Source organism: Coregonus clupeaformis, chromosome 16, assembly GCF_020615455.1.
Source record: "Coregonus clupeaformis isolate EN_2021a chromosome 16, ASM2061545v1, whole genome shotgun sequence".
Lineage (NCBI taxonomy): Eukaryota > Metazoa > Chordata > Actinopteri > Salmoniformes > Salmonidae > Coregonus > Coregonus clupeaformis.
The window spans coordinates 56,433,520-56,450,302 of record NC_059207.1 but is presented as its reverse complement, the minus strand read 5'-3'; positions in this window follow the sequence as shown (position 1 = coordinate 56,450,302).

The following is a 16,783-nucleotide window of genomic DNA, read 5'->3' as shown; positions in this document are numbered from 1 at the left end:
ATAGTCCCACTAAGCCTAAACCAGATGGGATGGCATATCGCTGCAGGATGCTGTGGTAGCCATGCTGGTTAAGTGTGCCTTGAATTCTAAATAAATCCTAGACAGTGTCATCAGCAAAGCACCCCCACACCATAACACCTCCTCCTCCATGCTTTATGGTGGGACACATGCAGAGATCATCCGTTCATCCACACTCTGTCTCACAAAGACAAAGCGGTCGTAACCAAAAATCTCTGATTTGGACTCCAGACCAAAGGACACATTTCCACAAGTCCAATGTCCATTGCTTGTGTTTCTTGGCCCAAGCAAGTCTCTTCTTATTATTGGTGTCCTTTAGTAGTGGTTTCTTTGCAGCAATTCAACCATGAAGGCCTGATTCACACAGTCTCCTCTGAACAGTTGATGTTGAGATGTGTCTGTTACTTGAACTGTATTTGGGCTGCAATTTCTGAGGCTGGTAACTCTAATTAACTTATCCTCTGCAGCAGATGTAACTCTGGGTCTTCCTTTCCTGTGGCGGTCCTCATGAGAGCCAGTTTCATCATAGCACTTGATGATTTTTGCGACTGCACTTGAAGAAACTTTGAAAGTTCTTGACATTTTCCATATTGACTGACCTTCATGTCTTAAAGTAATGATGGACTGTCGTTTCTCTTTAAAACCTACAACGCTGTTAATTCGGCATCTCTGAGGTTTCGGTCCATCTTGCTGTCTGTCTGTCCATCAGTCATTGTTCTGGGGGCTATATTCTGTATATCCCCCTACCTTGTCACTTCACAACTGATTGGCTGATACGCATTAAGACGGAAAGAAATTCCACAAATTAACTGAAGTTAATTGAAGTTAATTGAAATGCATTCCAGGTGACTACCTCATGAAGCTGGTTGAGAGAATGCCAAGAGTGTGCAAAGCTGTCATCAAGGCTAAGCGTGGCAATTTGAAGAACCTCAAATATAAAATATATAACACATTTTTGGTTACAACATGATTCCATATGTGTTACATCATAATTTTGATGTCTTCACTATTATTGTACAATGTAGAAAATAGTAAAAATAAAGAAAAAACATAGAATGAGTAGGTGTTCTAAAACTTTTGACCGGTAGACTGTACACATTATGGCAAGAACAGCTCAAATAAGCAAAGAGAAACGACTGTCCATTATAATTTTAAGACATGAAGGTCAGTCAATATGGAAAATGTCAAGAACTTTTAAAGTTTCTTCAAGTGCAGTCGCAAAAACCATCAAGCTTTATGATGAAACTGGCTCTCATGAGGACCGCCACAGGAATGGAAGACCCAGAGTTACTTCTGCTGCAGAGGATAAGTTCAGTAGAGTTACCAGCCTCAGAAATTGCAGCCCAAATAAATGCTTCACAGAGTTCAGGTAACAGACACATCTCAACATCAACTGTTCAGAGGATACTGTGTGAATCAGGCCTTCATGATCAAATTACTGCATAGAAACCACTACTAAAGGACACCAATAAGAAGAAGAGACTTGCTTGGGCCAAGAAACACAAGCAATGGACATTAGAACGGTGGAAATGTGTCCTTTGGTCTGGAGTCCAAAATGGAGATTTTTGATTCCAACTGCCGTGTCTTTGTGAGATGCGGTGTGGATGAGCAGATGATCTCTGCATGTGTATTTCCCACCGTGAAGTATGGAGGAGGAGGTGTTATGGTGTGGGGGTGCTTTGCTGGTGACACTGTCTGATTTATTTAGAATTCAAGGCACACTTAACCAGCATGGCTACCACAGCATTCTGCAGGGATACGCCATCCCATCTGGTTTGGGCTTAGTGGGACTATCATTTGTTTTTCAACAGGACAATGACCCAACACACCTACAGGGTGTGTAAGGGCTGTTTTACCAAGAAGGAGAGTGATGGAGTGCTTAATCAGATGACCTGGCCTCAACAATCCCCCGACCTCAACCAAATTGAGATGTTTTGGGATGAGTTGGACTGCAGAGTGAAGAAAAGAAGCCAACAAGTGCTCAGCATATGTGGGAACTCCTTCAAGACTGTTGGAAAAGCATTCCAGGTGAAGCTGGTTGAGAGAATGCCAAGAGTGTGCAAAGCTGTCATCAAGGCAAATGGTGGCTATTTGAAGAATCTCAAATATAAAATATATTTTGATTTGTTGAACACTTTTTTGGTTACTACATGATTCCATATGTGTTATTTCATAGTTTTGATGTCTTCACTATTTTTCTACAATGTAGAAAATAGTAAAAATAAAGAAAAACCCTTGAATTCACGTTAGTTGACTCCTGAGTGGCGCAGTGGTCTAAGGCACTGCATCGCAGTGCTAACTGTGCCACTAGAGATCCTGGTTCGAATCCAGGCTCTGTCGCAGCCGGCCGCGACCGGGAGACTCATGGGCGGCGCACAATTCGTCCAGGGTAGGGGAGGGAATGGCCGGCAGGGATGTAGCTCAGTTGATAGAGCATGGCGTTTGCAACGCCAGGGTTGTGGGTTCGATTCCCACGGGGGGCCAGTACAAAAAAATATGTATTCTCTAACTGTAAGTCGCTCTGGATAAGAGCGTCTGCTAAATGACAAAAATGTAAATGAATGAGTAGGTGTTCTAAAACGTTTGACCGGTAGTGTATATATGTTTTTAAGCCCATATTTTTGGGGCCACAAATCTTCCTCCATCCTTCCATTTGTTTGTATGGGTTACCTTCAGACAAGTCCATATTAGGTGGTAGCTCAAACGGTTCGTACGCTGGAGACAGAAGTTGGCACATCAGCGTTATCGACTTCAGAAGACTCCTGTGACACTTTTGGAGATCGTAGAGCCAAACGGAGAACACCATCATGTTTGTGAGAGTCTAATCTTTCCATAGTGGTCATATTAGTTTGTAGGCCAATGTTCGGACGATACAGATGTTTTCGTGAGAAGACAATTTTCGGGATGTCTCATGGTCTTACAAATACCGCTGTACCTCAGCCACCTTCCACCACAGATGCAGAAAGCTGACATAAGCGGATGCGGTGGATTGAGCCCATGCAAAAAAAACGATATCTCTGGCATAAACTGACAGATTTTGATGGGGGGTTTTCATTATGTTGCTTAGATTGACACACGGGTGAGTCAAAAGACTCGGACTCTTTTTTTTTTCTCCATTTTTGCCTAAATGACATACCCAAATCTAACTGCCTGTAGTTCAGGACCTGAATCAAGGATATGCATATTCTTGATACCATTTGAAAGGAAACACTTTGAAGTTTGTGGAAATTATTAAATTAATGTAGGAGAATATAACACATTAGATCTGGTAAGAGAGAATAAAAACTAAAAAACATGTGTTTTCTATTTTTTGTTTTTGTTCCATCATTTTTGAAATGCAAGAGAAATGCCACAATATAATATTGCGGTTTAGGCGCAATTTAGATTTTGGCCACTAGATGGAAGCAGTGAAGCGTTGCAATACTGGACAATTTTGTATCAAGTCTGCCCAAATGTGCCGAATTGGTCAATTGATACATTTTCAAGTACATAACTATAGAGAACATACACAAATGATATGGTAATACAAAATGTAAGTTTACGCACTCCCAGGGATGTCATACATCATGGATCGTTAGCTTATACACTAACTTTCACACATCTAGATGGCTTGGGGGATGGGTGTGGAGCCAGAGACAGCAAGGGTTCAAACTGTAGAACCCAGTTCCTACATTTGAATATAACATTTGATTTTATCAAACAAAACTATGCTACATTTTATCTCAAAACTATGCTACACTCTCCTCAAACAATAGCATGGTATTTTTTCACTGTAATAGCTACTGTGAATTGGACAGTGCAGTTAGATTAACAAGAATTTAAGCTTTCTGCCGACATAAGACATGTCTATGTCCTGGAAAGTTTGCTGTTACTTACAACAGTCATGCTAATCACATTAGCGCACGTTAGCTCAACCATCCCGTATACTGGACACTGATCCCGTAGAGGTTAACAGTGATTGATATAATTGAATTGCATTTTTTTTCATTATTTTCCACATAAACATAACAATAATTCTACCCTTACTCTCTTACATGTAGCCCTATGCAGCAACACATGGCATTATATCATACGAAAATTACCTTTGTATCTGAAGTTTATGAGCTTTGCGCTTAACAGGAATTATTTAACAATATGTGACATAGACATACAGTATATTCAATTACTTTATTCATTAGGAAAAGTGGCTCCATCGTGTAGTAAATGAATGCCTACTAGGACCATTAAAAGTCATTGTGTATTGTTAGGGAAAAACTGTGTCTATTGAATTGAGGTGGGCTTATGAAATAATGCTGCAAACTTAATAGCAAACTGGAACGGTAGGCTAAATTAATGTTCAAATAACTGTACAATTTTATTGTGTAATTGTGTAGTATGTTATTGTATGTTTAAATGATGATGAATGTCATATAATGAAAACTATCAATTAAAATGTCTGGAAGGAAGAGTTGAACTTTGACTAAATAATTCAAGAAAAATGTGTATTATTTTGCTAACATGTGTCTCACTAAATTGAGTCAGTGGGCTGTAGCTCTGAAGCCCTTCATAAATTACACATACAGTAGCTTATCCACCATTGACAAACAGATGGCACGTCTTATAGCGTGTTCTATGGAGTTATTGGATGTTATTCATGCGTGTTTTTATCATGTTTACATGGATGATTCACAGACAGAGAAGTTGCTTTTAGTGTGTATGCTGCGTGCATGTATGTGTGTGATGGAGCACAATGAAGAAGGATCCCACTGGGCAAAAACTGGTTGAATTAACGTCGTTTCCACGTCATTTCAACAAAGACATTCAATATGATGATGTTGAATCAATGTGGAAAGCTGATTGGATTTGCAAAAAGTCAACAACTTAAGGGAATTTCGTATTTTTTTCACCCAACTTCTAACCTAAATCCAATGATATGGTGAATTGTTTTGTTCATTTCACGTTGAATTCACGTTAGTTGACAACTCAACTAAATATTTATCAAAACTAGATGTTGAAATTACGTCTGTGCCCAGTGGGATGTTTCCTCCTCATGTTGACATTATGATGGGCAGAGACAACACAACAATTCTACTCATGACAGAGATATGCATCACTGATCCTTTTACATGACTCCCGGGAGTAAAATGTTTTATGGGCTTTATAGTAAAGACATGTCATTTAACTGTAAAAAATGTATTACCTTTTAATGTGTCATGAAATCAACTAGTTATGATGTTTTCATCTGATTGTCAAACATATCAGTACAAGTAGTTTAAGTAAGTTCCCTGCACACGTTCATCTACTCCAAAGAAAGTCCAGCATCCGAACAGTGCACTGTGCAACCGCCATTTTAATGAAAAGGGACATCTATTACAAACACCTTAAGTGTAATGACATTCAGCCTCCCAAAATGGTAACAATAAAAAAAAAAAAAAACATATTTGTTTTCTCATTCGTGTCTATCCGTGTTTCATCATTTTCCTTCCATTTGCAAGAGGCTGAATCTACTGTATTTCACCAGAGAAAGCATCAGAGCGATGAAAACAGCGCCCTTCTGTCTTAGTATCTGTAGCCCATGTATCTGATGCTGTCTGGCCAAAAATAATATGGGCTACACATACTAAGACAGAGGGGCGTTTAGCTCGCTCGGATGCTTTCTCTGGTGAGATTGAGTCTTGCTGTTGGTGCGTATCTTGGTCCTCTGTAGCTCAGCTGGTAGAGCACGGCGCTTGTAACGCCAAGGTAGTGGGTTCGATCCCCGGGACCACCCATACACAAAAAAAAATGTATGCACGCATGACTGTAAGTCGCTTTGGATAAAAGGGTCTGCTAAATGGCATATTATTAATATATTCAGAGACAACCTATCAGATCTCAAAATGTATGGGGGGCCACTGGGGTGGCCAATCAGATTTCAGGGGGGGCCGTGGCCACCCTGGGCCTCCCCCTGGACACGCCACTGCCCATGAGGAATCAGCTCTAGCTGGATGGGTTTCAACCACTCTCGGGGATGTCTGGGATGAGTGATGTTTTCAATGCTAACTGGGAAAAGACAGAGAGGGAGGGGATGCATTCAGCAATAGTTTTTATTGGAAGAAGGCCATACATCTTTTTTATGGCAAGTTAATATTTATAGGTACTACCTTAATTACATACAGTAATAGCACATCTACATCACTGCAGGGCATTTACATCTTACCCTTAAAATACTTCATTTGTCTTGTGTGAAACCTAGACACCAGTGTTTTTCTGTTTATTAATTTACAGCCCTGAGTCCTGACACCGATCCCACAGCCCTGTGACAGATTTAGTTGAGTTTCACATCATAATCACATGTGCCTGCCTGTACACACAAATTAAGAGGAAAATGAACCATCACTTAGCTCAATTATTGCAGAAATTTGTCAGTTGTCTTCCTGCTAGAAGATATATCACAGCATCATCAATCTGAGCAACACAAAATAGTCCCCGGGGGTCACAGTACCGTGATGGGAAATGCTTCCCCACTATGAAATGAAGACTTGCCTTCAGGATGAACACATTGTAACTGTACCTCTCAGAGAGAGAGAGAGAGAGAAAAACAAGAATATAAAAAGTTATTGTGAATATAAAACAGAACATAAGATCTGAGTCGAACTCTTTACTCTCTTTTGTGAGAGTCACATTCACTAGAACAGGTAGCACCTTGACATAGACAAGGGTAGTAATATTTACAAGTGATAGTGTTTCACAATTTTGTAAAGTTAGCTGCCTGCCGCACGTCTCCCAATCCAGGCTTCGCTCCTTCTCTGACTGAAATGAAACCTCCATAATGAGATGACAGGAGCAATGTTTATGCTTCAATTGTCACTCAAGTTTAAGGGGCCGACCTTCACTGTTTAGTCTCTTTTTGCTTTTTAATGATACCAGCATGTGACATAAATCAATGGATTTATGTCACATAATAGAAGGAGTTCTTCTTAATGCGTGGTTTTCTCATCTCATCAAAGCCTGCTGTGAACACTTTGCAATCTCAACATGTGTGCTGTACCATACTACAGCATGTGTGCAGTAGCTTCTGTAATCCACTCTGATATATAGTGCCTTCGGAAAGTATTCACACCCCTTGACTTTTACCACATTTTGTTACGTTACAGCATTATTCTAAAATGGATTAACAAAAAAAAATCCTCAGCAATCTACACACAATACCCCATAATGACAAAGCGATAACAGGTTTTTAGACATGTTTGCACATGTATTAAAAATAAAAAACAGAAATTGAGCTCAGGTGCATCCTGTTTCCATTGATCATCCTTGAGATGTTTCTACAACCTGATTGGAGTCCACCTGTGGTAAATTCAATTGATTGGACATGATTTGGAAAGGCACATATCTGTCTATATAAGGTCCCACAGTTGACAGTGCAAGTCAGAGCAAAAACCAAGCCATGAGGTTAAAGGAATTGTCTGTAGAGCTCCGAGACAGGATTGTGTCGAGGCACAGATCTGGTGAAGGGTACCAAAAGATTTCTAGAGCATTGAAGGTCCCCAAGAACACAGTGGCCTCCATCATTCTTAAATGGAACAAGTTTGGAACCACCAAGACTCTTCCTAGAGCTGGCCGCCTGGCCAAACTGAGCAATCGGGAAGAAGGGCATTGGTCAGAGAGGTGACCAAGAACCCGATGGTCACTCTGACAGCTCTAGAGTTCCTCTGCTGAGATGGCAGAACCTTCCAGAAGGACAACCATCTCTGCAGCATTCCACAAATAAGGCCTTTATGGTAGAGTGGCCAGACGGAAGACACTCCTCAGTAAAAAGGCACATGACAGCCCGCTTGGAGTTTGCCTAAAGGAGCCTAAAGACTCTCAGACCATGAGAAACAAGATTCTATGGTCTGATGAAACCAAGATTGAACTCTTTGGCCTGAATGCCAAGCGTAACGTCTGGAGGAAACCTGGCACCATCCCTAAGGTGAAGGATGGTGGTGGTAGCATCATGCTGTGGGGATGTTTTTCAGCGGCAGGGACTAGGAGACTAGTCAGGATTGAGGCAAAGATTAATGGAGCAAAGTACAGAGAGATCCTTGATTAAAACCTGCTCCAGAGCGCTCAGGACCTCAGACTGGCGCGAAGGTTCAACTTCCAACAGGACAACGACCCTAAGCACACAGCCAAGACAATGCATGAGTGGCTTCGGGAGAAGTCTCTGAATGTCCTTGAACCCGATCGAACATCTCTGGAGAGACCTGAAAATATCTGTGCACCAACGCTCCCCATCCAACCAGACAGAGCTTGAGACGATCTGCAGGGAAGAATGGGAGAAACTCCCCAAATACAGGTGCCAAGCTTGTAGCTTCATACCCAAGAAGACTCAAGGCTGTAATCGCTGCCAAAGGTGCTTCAACAAAGTACTGACTAAAGGGTCTGAATACTTATGTAAATGTGATATTTTTTTTATTTATTTTTTATTAATTTGCACACAGAAAAAAATAACCTGTTTTTGCTATGTCAGAATAAGGCTGTAACCTAACTAAATGTGGAAAAAGTAAACGGGTCTGAATACTTTCTGAAGGCACTGTACATAGTGCACTGTCACTTATGGATTCACATACTGCAATGTACGTATGGACTGCAATGTTTATATCAATGCAGCTATGCTAGCTATAATTTCCAATGGGAATCTACATCTATTGGCTTCAAAGCACAACATTTCAGTCTCGTATTAACTATGGTAATTTACACGGGGGGGTCAATGTACAGTACTGACCTGAGGTGAACCCAGTCAGGATGCAGTGAGCTGCTAATTCAGCTGTGGTTGCCGCTAATTCAGCAGTGGTCACCCCCATTGTTTAGACGTGAAACGTGAACAAAATTGACATCATTATACATTCACTGCTTAAATGCCATGAAACTAGACTGAACAAATATATTAATGCAAAATTCAACAATTTCAAAGATTTTATTGAGTTACAGTTCATAAAAGGAAATCAGTCAATTGGAAAAATAATAATATATGGATTTCACATGACTGGGAATAGAGATATGCTTCTGTTGGTCACAGATACCTTACAAAAAGGTAGGGCCGTAGATCACAAAACCGGTTAGTATCTGGTGTGACCACACTTTGCCTCATGCAGCGCGACACTTCTCCTTTACATAGAGTTGATTAGGCTGTTGATTGTGGCCTGTGGAATGTTTTCCCAATCTTCTTCAATGGCTGGGCGAAGTTACTGGATATTGGCATGAACTGGAACACGCTGTTGTACACGTTGATCCAGAGCATTCCAAACATAATTAATGGGTGACAAGTCTGGTGAGTATGCAGGCCATGGAAGAACTGGGATATTTTCAGCTTCCAGGAATTGTGTACAGATCCTTGCGACATTGGGCTATGCATTATCATGCTGAAACATGAGGTGATGGCGGCAGCTGAATGGCATGACAATGGGCCTCAGGATCTCGTCATGGTATCTCTGTGCATTCCAATTGCTATCGATAAAATGCAAGTGTTCATTGTCCGTAGCTTATGCCTGCCCATAACGTAACCCGCCACCATGGGGCACTCTGTTCACAACATTGCCATCAGCAAACCGCTCCACCCCACACAATGCCATACACGCTGTCTGCCATCTGCCGGGTACACTTGAAACCAGGACTTATTTGTAAAGAGCACACTTCTCCAGCGTGCCAGTGACCATTGAAAGTGATCATTTGCACACTGAAGTCAGTTACGATGCCAAACTGCAATCAGGTCAAGACCCTGGTGAGGATTCCTGAGATGGTTTCTGATAGTTTGTGCAGAAATTCTATGGCTGTCCAAACCCACAGTTTCATCAGCTGTCCGGTTGGCTCGTCTTAGACCATCCCGCTGATGAAGAAGCCGGATGTGGAGGTCCTTGGATGTTGTGGTTACACGTGGTCTGCGATTGTGATGCCGGTTGGACGTATTGCCAAATTCTCTAACACAAAGTTGGAGGCGGCTTATGGTAGGGAAATTAACATTAAATTAGCTGGCAACAGCTCTGGTGGATATTCCTGCAGTCAGCATACCAATTGCCTGCTCCCTCAAAACTTGAGACATCTGTGGCATTGTTTTGTGTGACAAAACTGCCCATTTTAGAGTGTCCTTTTATTGTCCCCAGCACAAGGTGCACCTGTGTAATGATAATGCGGTATGATCAGCTTCTTGAAATGCCACACCTGTCACGTGGATGGATTATCTTGGCAACTTAGAAATGCTCACTAACAGGGATGTAAACATTTGAGAGAAAAAAGCTTTTTGTGCATATGGAACATTTCTGGGATCTTTTTTTTCTGCTCATAAAACATGGGACCAACACTTTACATGTTGGTTTATATTTCTCTTCACTATATACAGTACAAGTCAAAAGTTTGGACCTACTCATTCAAGGGTTTTTCTTTATTTTCACTATTTTCTACATTGTAGAATAATATTGAAGACATCAAATCTATGAAATAACACATACGGAATCATGTGGTAACCAAAAAAGTGTTAAACAAATCAAAATGTATGTTATATTTTAGATTCTTCAAAGTAGCCACCCTTTGCCTTGATGACTGCTTAGCACACTCTTGGCATTCTCTCAACCAGCTTAATGAGGTAGTCACCTGGAATGCTTTTCCAACAGTCTTAAAGCATTCTCTCTCTCCCACTCCAATTGTTTGTCACAGACCAGTTTGCAGGTCTGCTGTGGCTTGTGATTGGACCTCCTCAATTTCCTCACCAAACCTCCTTCCTCAAACCCCCTCCCTCACGCCTCCTTCCTCCCCCACTCCATTGTTTGCCACAGACCAGTTGTGTCGGGTGAGTTGGCCAGTTTGCAGCTCTTCTGTGGCTAATGCTCCTCATTAAAGAAAAACTAAAAGAAATGGAGAAACTTATTCAAGAAAGATCAAGTGTAATATATTTTAAAAATAAAGCAAACTGGATGGAATATGGGGAAAAATGCACCAGATTATTTTTTAATCTTCAACATAGGAATGCTACCAAAATGAAATTAATGAAACTGGTTACAATTGACAGAGTCACCCATGATTCACCAAATTATATTTTGAAGGAGGAAACAAAGTACTTTAAGCATATGTTTTCGTTTCAGTTGCCTCCATCTCCTCTAACTGAAGCTAATTGTAGAGATTTTTTTCTATTGATAATGTAAAATTAACAGCCATACAGAAAGACTCATGTGAAGGTGAAATTACAGAGGAGGAACTTCTGGATGCAATTAAATACTTTAAGTCCGGGAAAACACCAGAGTTGGATGGCATACCAGTCGAGGTATACCAAACCTTTTTTGATATACTAAGAGGACCGTTGTTAGCATGTTTTAACCACTCCTATGTAAATGGTAGATTATCAGACACTCAAGAAGAAGGTCTGATTTCATTATTACTGAAACAGGATACAAGTGGAAAATATAAAGATCCAGTCCATTAAAAAAATTGGAGGCCCCTAATACTTCAGTGTTGTGATGCAAATATTCTAGCAAAATGTAGAGCGCATAGAATTAAAAAGGTATTGTCGGACATTTTTCATTCTAATCAGACATGTTTTTTACATGGAACATACATTGGAGATAATATATGGCAAGTACTGGAAACAATAGAACACTATGGAATATCTGGGAAACCAGGCCTGCTATTCATAGCGGACTTCGAAAAGGCATTTGATAAAGTACGACTGGGGTTTATATTTAATGCCCGGAGCATTTCAATTTTGGAGAATCTCTTATAAAATGGGTCAAAATCATGTATAGTAATAATAATAATAATAGTAACCCTAGATGTAAAATAGTATATAATGGCTATTTCTCAGAAAGTTTTAAACTGTCAAGAGGAGTGAAACAATGGTGTCCACTTTCGGCATAATTATTTATTATGGCCATCGAGATGTTAGCTATTAAAATCAGATCCAACAATAATATCAAGGGATTAGAAATCCAGGGCTTAAAAACAAAGGTGTCATTGTACGCGGATGATTCATGTTTTCTTTTAAATCCACAACTAGAATCCCTCCACAGCCTCATAGAGGATCTAGACACATTTTCTAACCTCTCTGGATTACAACCAAATTATGACAAATGTACTATATTACGTATTGGATCACTAAAAAATACAATTTTTACATGACCATGTAGTTTACCAATAAAATTGGTGATGGTGATGTGGATATACTCGGAATACATATCCCAAAGGAAATAAGTGATCTCACTCCAATACATTTTAATAGAAAATTAGCAAAAACAGATAAGATCTTGCTACCATGGAAATTTGTGGAAAAATCACCCTGATTAACTCTATAGTATTATCCCAGTTTACCTATTTGCTTATGGTCTTGCCTACGCCTAGCGAACAGTTTTTTCAATTATATGAGAAAAAAATATTCCATTTTATTTGGAACGGCAAGCCAGACAAAATTAAACGGGCCTATTTATATAATGAATATGAATTCGGAGGACAGAAATTATTAAATAATAAAGCATTAGACCTATCACTAAAAGCTTCAGTCATACAAAAGTTATACTTAAATCCGAACTGGTTCTCTAGCAAATTAGTAAGATCGTATCAGCCAATGTTCAAGAATGGCCTTTTTCCCTTTATTCAGATTACAACCTCTCACTTTCAGTTATTTGAAAAGGGAATCATCTCCCAAATATCACTATTTCTAAAACAAGCCATAGAAAGTTGGTTGCAATTTCAATTTAATCCTCCAGAAACGACAAAACAAATAATGCAACAAATATTGTGGTTAAACTCAAATATACTAATTGACAAAAAAACTATTTTTTTTGACAAAATGTTTAAAAAAGGTATAATCTTCGTAAACGATTTCATCAGTAGGACTGGTGGAGTTATGTCGCACATGCAGCTAACAACAAATTACAACCAAATAATTGCAGCCTTACCGCAAAAATGGAAGAGGAAAGTAGAAGGGGGAGAAAGTAAGGTACTTGTCTGTCGGCCTTGCATTAAAGAACATAATTGGTTAAAGAAAACTGTGATAAATAAAAAAGTATACCAGTTTTATTTAAGGACCAAAGGATTGACAGCCATCCCATATAGATTGCAAAATAGCTGGGAAGACATTTTTGACGTACCGATCCCATGGCATAGTGTTTATGAACTGATACACAAAACGACACCGGATTCAAAACTTAGAATCTTTCAATTTCAATTATTATATAAAATTCTTGCTACCAATAGAATGTTATTTATATGGGGGATACAATCTACCCAGCTCTGCAGATTTTGCTGCGAAGAGACAGAATCATTAGATCACTTGTTTTGGTATTGTCCATTTGTAGCTTGTTTTTGGACACAGGTCCAGGAATGGCTAAAGGATTGCAATATTTACCTGGAGCTAACCTTGCAGATAGTATTACTGGGTGATCTGAAAACTCATAGTCAATCGATCAATAATATAATAATACTTTTTGCAAAAATGTTTATTTTCAATTTACAATCTGCAGAAACAATGAGAATAGAAAGGTTCAGAACTTTTGTAAAACATCACAGTACAGTTGAAAAATATATGGCAAATAGAAATCCTATATGGATGGTGTGTCAACGGGTGCTGAAGGTGGGTGTGGTGTATGAATCAGGCGCAGGACGCAGAGGCGCAGTCCAAAGGCTTTAGTGCAATATTCACAAAAGACATAAGCACAATAAGCCCAAAGGCGAATACACGGCGCACATAGGCGACAAAACAAACGGCGCACAAACATGTGCAAAAGAACCTCTCCAAAACACTGGAGGGAAAATAGTAGCTCCAACACGAAACAGAAGAGCAATCACACACAAAGACACACACAACCAACGAGAACTAAATAGGACACTAACGAGGACTAACAAGACACAGGTGTACAACATCAAGACAAAACCAAACGAACATGAAACATAGATCGGTGGCAGCTAGTACTCCGGGGACGACGACCGCCGAAGCCTGCCCGAACCAGGAGGAGGAGCAGCCTCGGCCGAAACCGTGACATGGTGTTAAGAGATAGATGGGTGGTGTTGAATGGAGTTGAAGGATGGGACTAATAACAACTAACAACAACTAATAACAAGATAACTAATAATGTAAGCATACTGTGTCCATAATAAGTATATAGGTTGTAGGTTGGGAGCTTATGTGAAAGAGCACAGTTAGAAAGATATGGCATATAGAAGCAAACCGGATGGACATCATGAAAATGATTGGAGAGGTTGAGAGTAGAAGAAGTTCAGGAGAAAAAAACAAACAAAATATAATTATTGTAAAATTGATTGTGTCCATAAAATGTATATAGGAAGTATAAGCTGGAAGTAGAGGCCTAAGCATTGTTGTTCACTAGTTTACTCCAATTAGGGAAAGGGTGGTGGGGTTGGAAAGTAATAAAGGGGAATGTCTTAAAAAAAAGGATATGTATGTGTATGTATGTATGTATGTATGCATGTACAGTGAGGGCAAAAAGTATTTGATCCTCTGCTGATTTTGTACGTTTGCCCACTGACAAAGAAATGATCAGTCTATCATTTTAATGGTAGGTTTATTTAAACAGTGAGAGACCGAATAACAACAAATAAATCCAGAAAAACACAGGTCAAAAATGTTAAAAATCTATTTGCATTTTAATGAGGGAAATAAGTATTTGAACCCCTCTCAATCAGAAAGATTTCTGGCTCCCAGGTGTCTTTTATACAGGTAACGAGCTGAGATTATTAGCACACTGTTAAAGTGAGTGCTCCAAATCTCAGCTTGTTACCTGTATAAAAGACACCTGTCCACAGAAGCAACCAATCAATCAGATTCCAAACTCTCCACCATGGCCAAGACCAAAGAGCTCTCCAAGGATGTCAGGGACAAAATTGTAGACCTACACAAGGCTGGAGTGGGCAGCTTGGTGAGAAGGTGACAACAGTTGGTGCGATTATTCGCAAATGGAAGAAACACAAAAGAACTGTCAATCTCCCTCGGCCTGGGGCTCCATGCAAGATCTCACCTCGTGGAGTTGCAATGATCATGAGAACGGTGAGGAATCAGCCCAGAACTACACGGGAGGATCTTGTCAATGATCTCAAGGCAGCTGGGACCATAGTCACCAAGAAAACAATTGGTAACACACTACGCCGTGAAGGACTGAAATCCTGCAGCTCCCGCAAGGTCCCCCTGCTCAAGAAAGCACATATACAGGCCGGTCTGAAGTTTGCCATTGAACATCTGAATGATTCAGAGGAGAACTGGGTGAAAGTGTTGTGGTCAGATGAGACCAAAATTGAGTTCTTTGGCATCAACTCAACTCGCCGTGTTTGGAGGAGGAGGGATGCTGCCAATGACCCCAAGAACACCATCCCCACCGTCAAACATGGAGGTGGAAACATTATGTTTTGGGATTGTTTTTCTGCTAAAGGGACAGGACAACTTCACCGCATCAAAGGGACGATGGACGGGGCCATGTACCGTCAAATCTTGGGTGAGAACCTCCTTCCCTCAGCCAGGGCATTGAAAATGGTTAGTGGATGGGTATTCCAGCATGACAATGACCCAAAACACACAGCCAAGGCAACAAAGGAGTGGCTCAAGAAGAGGCACATTAAGGTCCTGGAGTGGCCTAGCCAGTCTCCAGACCTTAATCCCATAGACAATCTGTGGAGGGAGCTGAAGGTTCGAGTTGCCAAACGTCAGCCTCGAAACCTTTATGACTTGGAGAAGATCTGTAAAGAGTATTGGGACAAAATCCCTCCTGAGATGTGTGCAAACCTGGTGGCCAACTACAAGAAACGTCTGACCTCTGTGATTGCCAACAAGGGTTTTGCCACCAAGTACTAAGTCATGTTTTGCAGAGGGGTCAAATACTTATTTCCCTCATGCAAATCAATTTACAACATTTTTGACATGCGTTTTTCAGGATTTTTGTTGTTGTTATTCTGTCTCTCACTGTTCAAATAAACCTACCATTAAAATTATAGACTGATCATGTCTTTGTCAGTGGGCAAACGTACAAATTCAGCAGGGGATCAAATACTTTTTTCCCTCACTGTATGTACAGTGGGGAAAAAAGTATTTAGTCAGCCACCAATTGTGCAAGTTCTCCCACTTAAAAAGATGAGAGAGGCCTGTAATTTTCATCATAGGTACACGTCAACTATGACAGACAAAAAAACAGAAAAAACAGCCCCAAAGCATGATGTTTCCACCCCCATGCTTCACAGTAGGTATGGTGCTCTTTGGATGCAACTCAGCATTCTTTGTCCTCCAAACACGACGAGTTGAGTTTTTACCAAAAAGTTCTATTTTGGTTTCATCTGACCATATGACATTCTCCCAATCCTCTTCTGGATCATCCAAATGCACTCTAGCAAACTTCAGACGGGCCTGGACATTAAGCAGGGGGACACGTCTGGCACTGCAGGATTTGAGTCCCTGGCGGCGTAGTGTGTTACTGATGGTAGGCTTTGTTACTTTGGTCCCAGCTCTCTGCAGGTCATTCACTAGGTCCCCCCGTGTGGTTCTGGGATTTTTGCTCATCGTTCTTGTGATCATTTTGACCCCACGGGGTGAGATCTTGCGTGGAGCCCCAGATCGAGGGAGATTATCAGTGGTCTTGTATGTCTTCCATTTCCTAATAATTGCTCCCACAGTTGATTTCTTCAAACCAAGCTGCTTACCTATTGCAGATTCAGTCTTCCCAGCCTGGTGCAGGTATACAATTTTGTTTCTGGTGTCCTTTGACAGCTCTTTGGTCTTGGCCATAGTGGAGTTTGGAGTGTGACTGTTTGAGGTTGTGGACAGGTGTCTTTTATACTG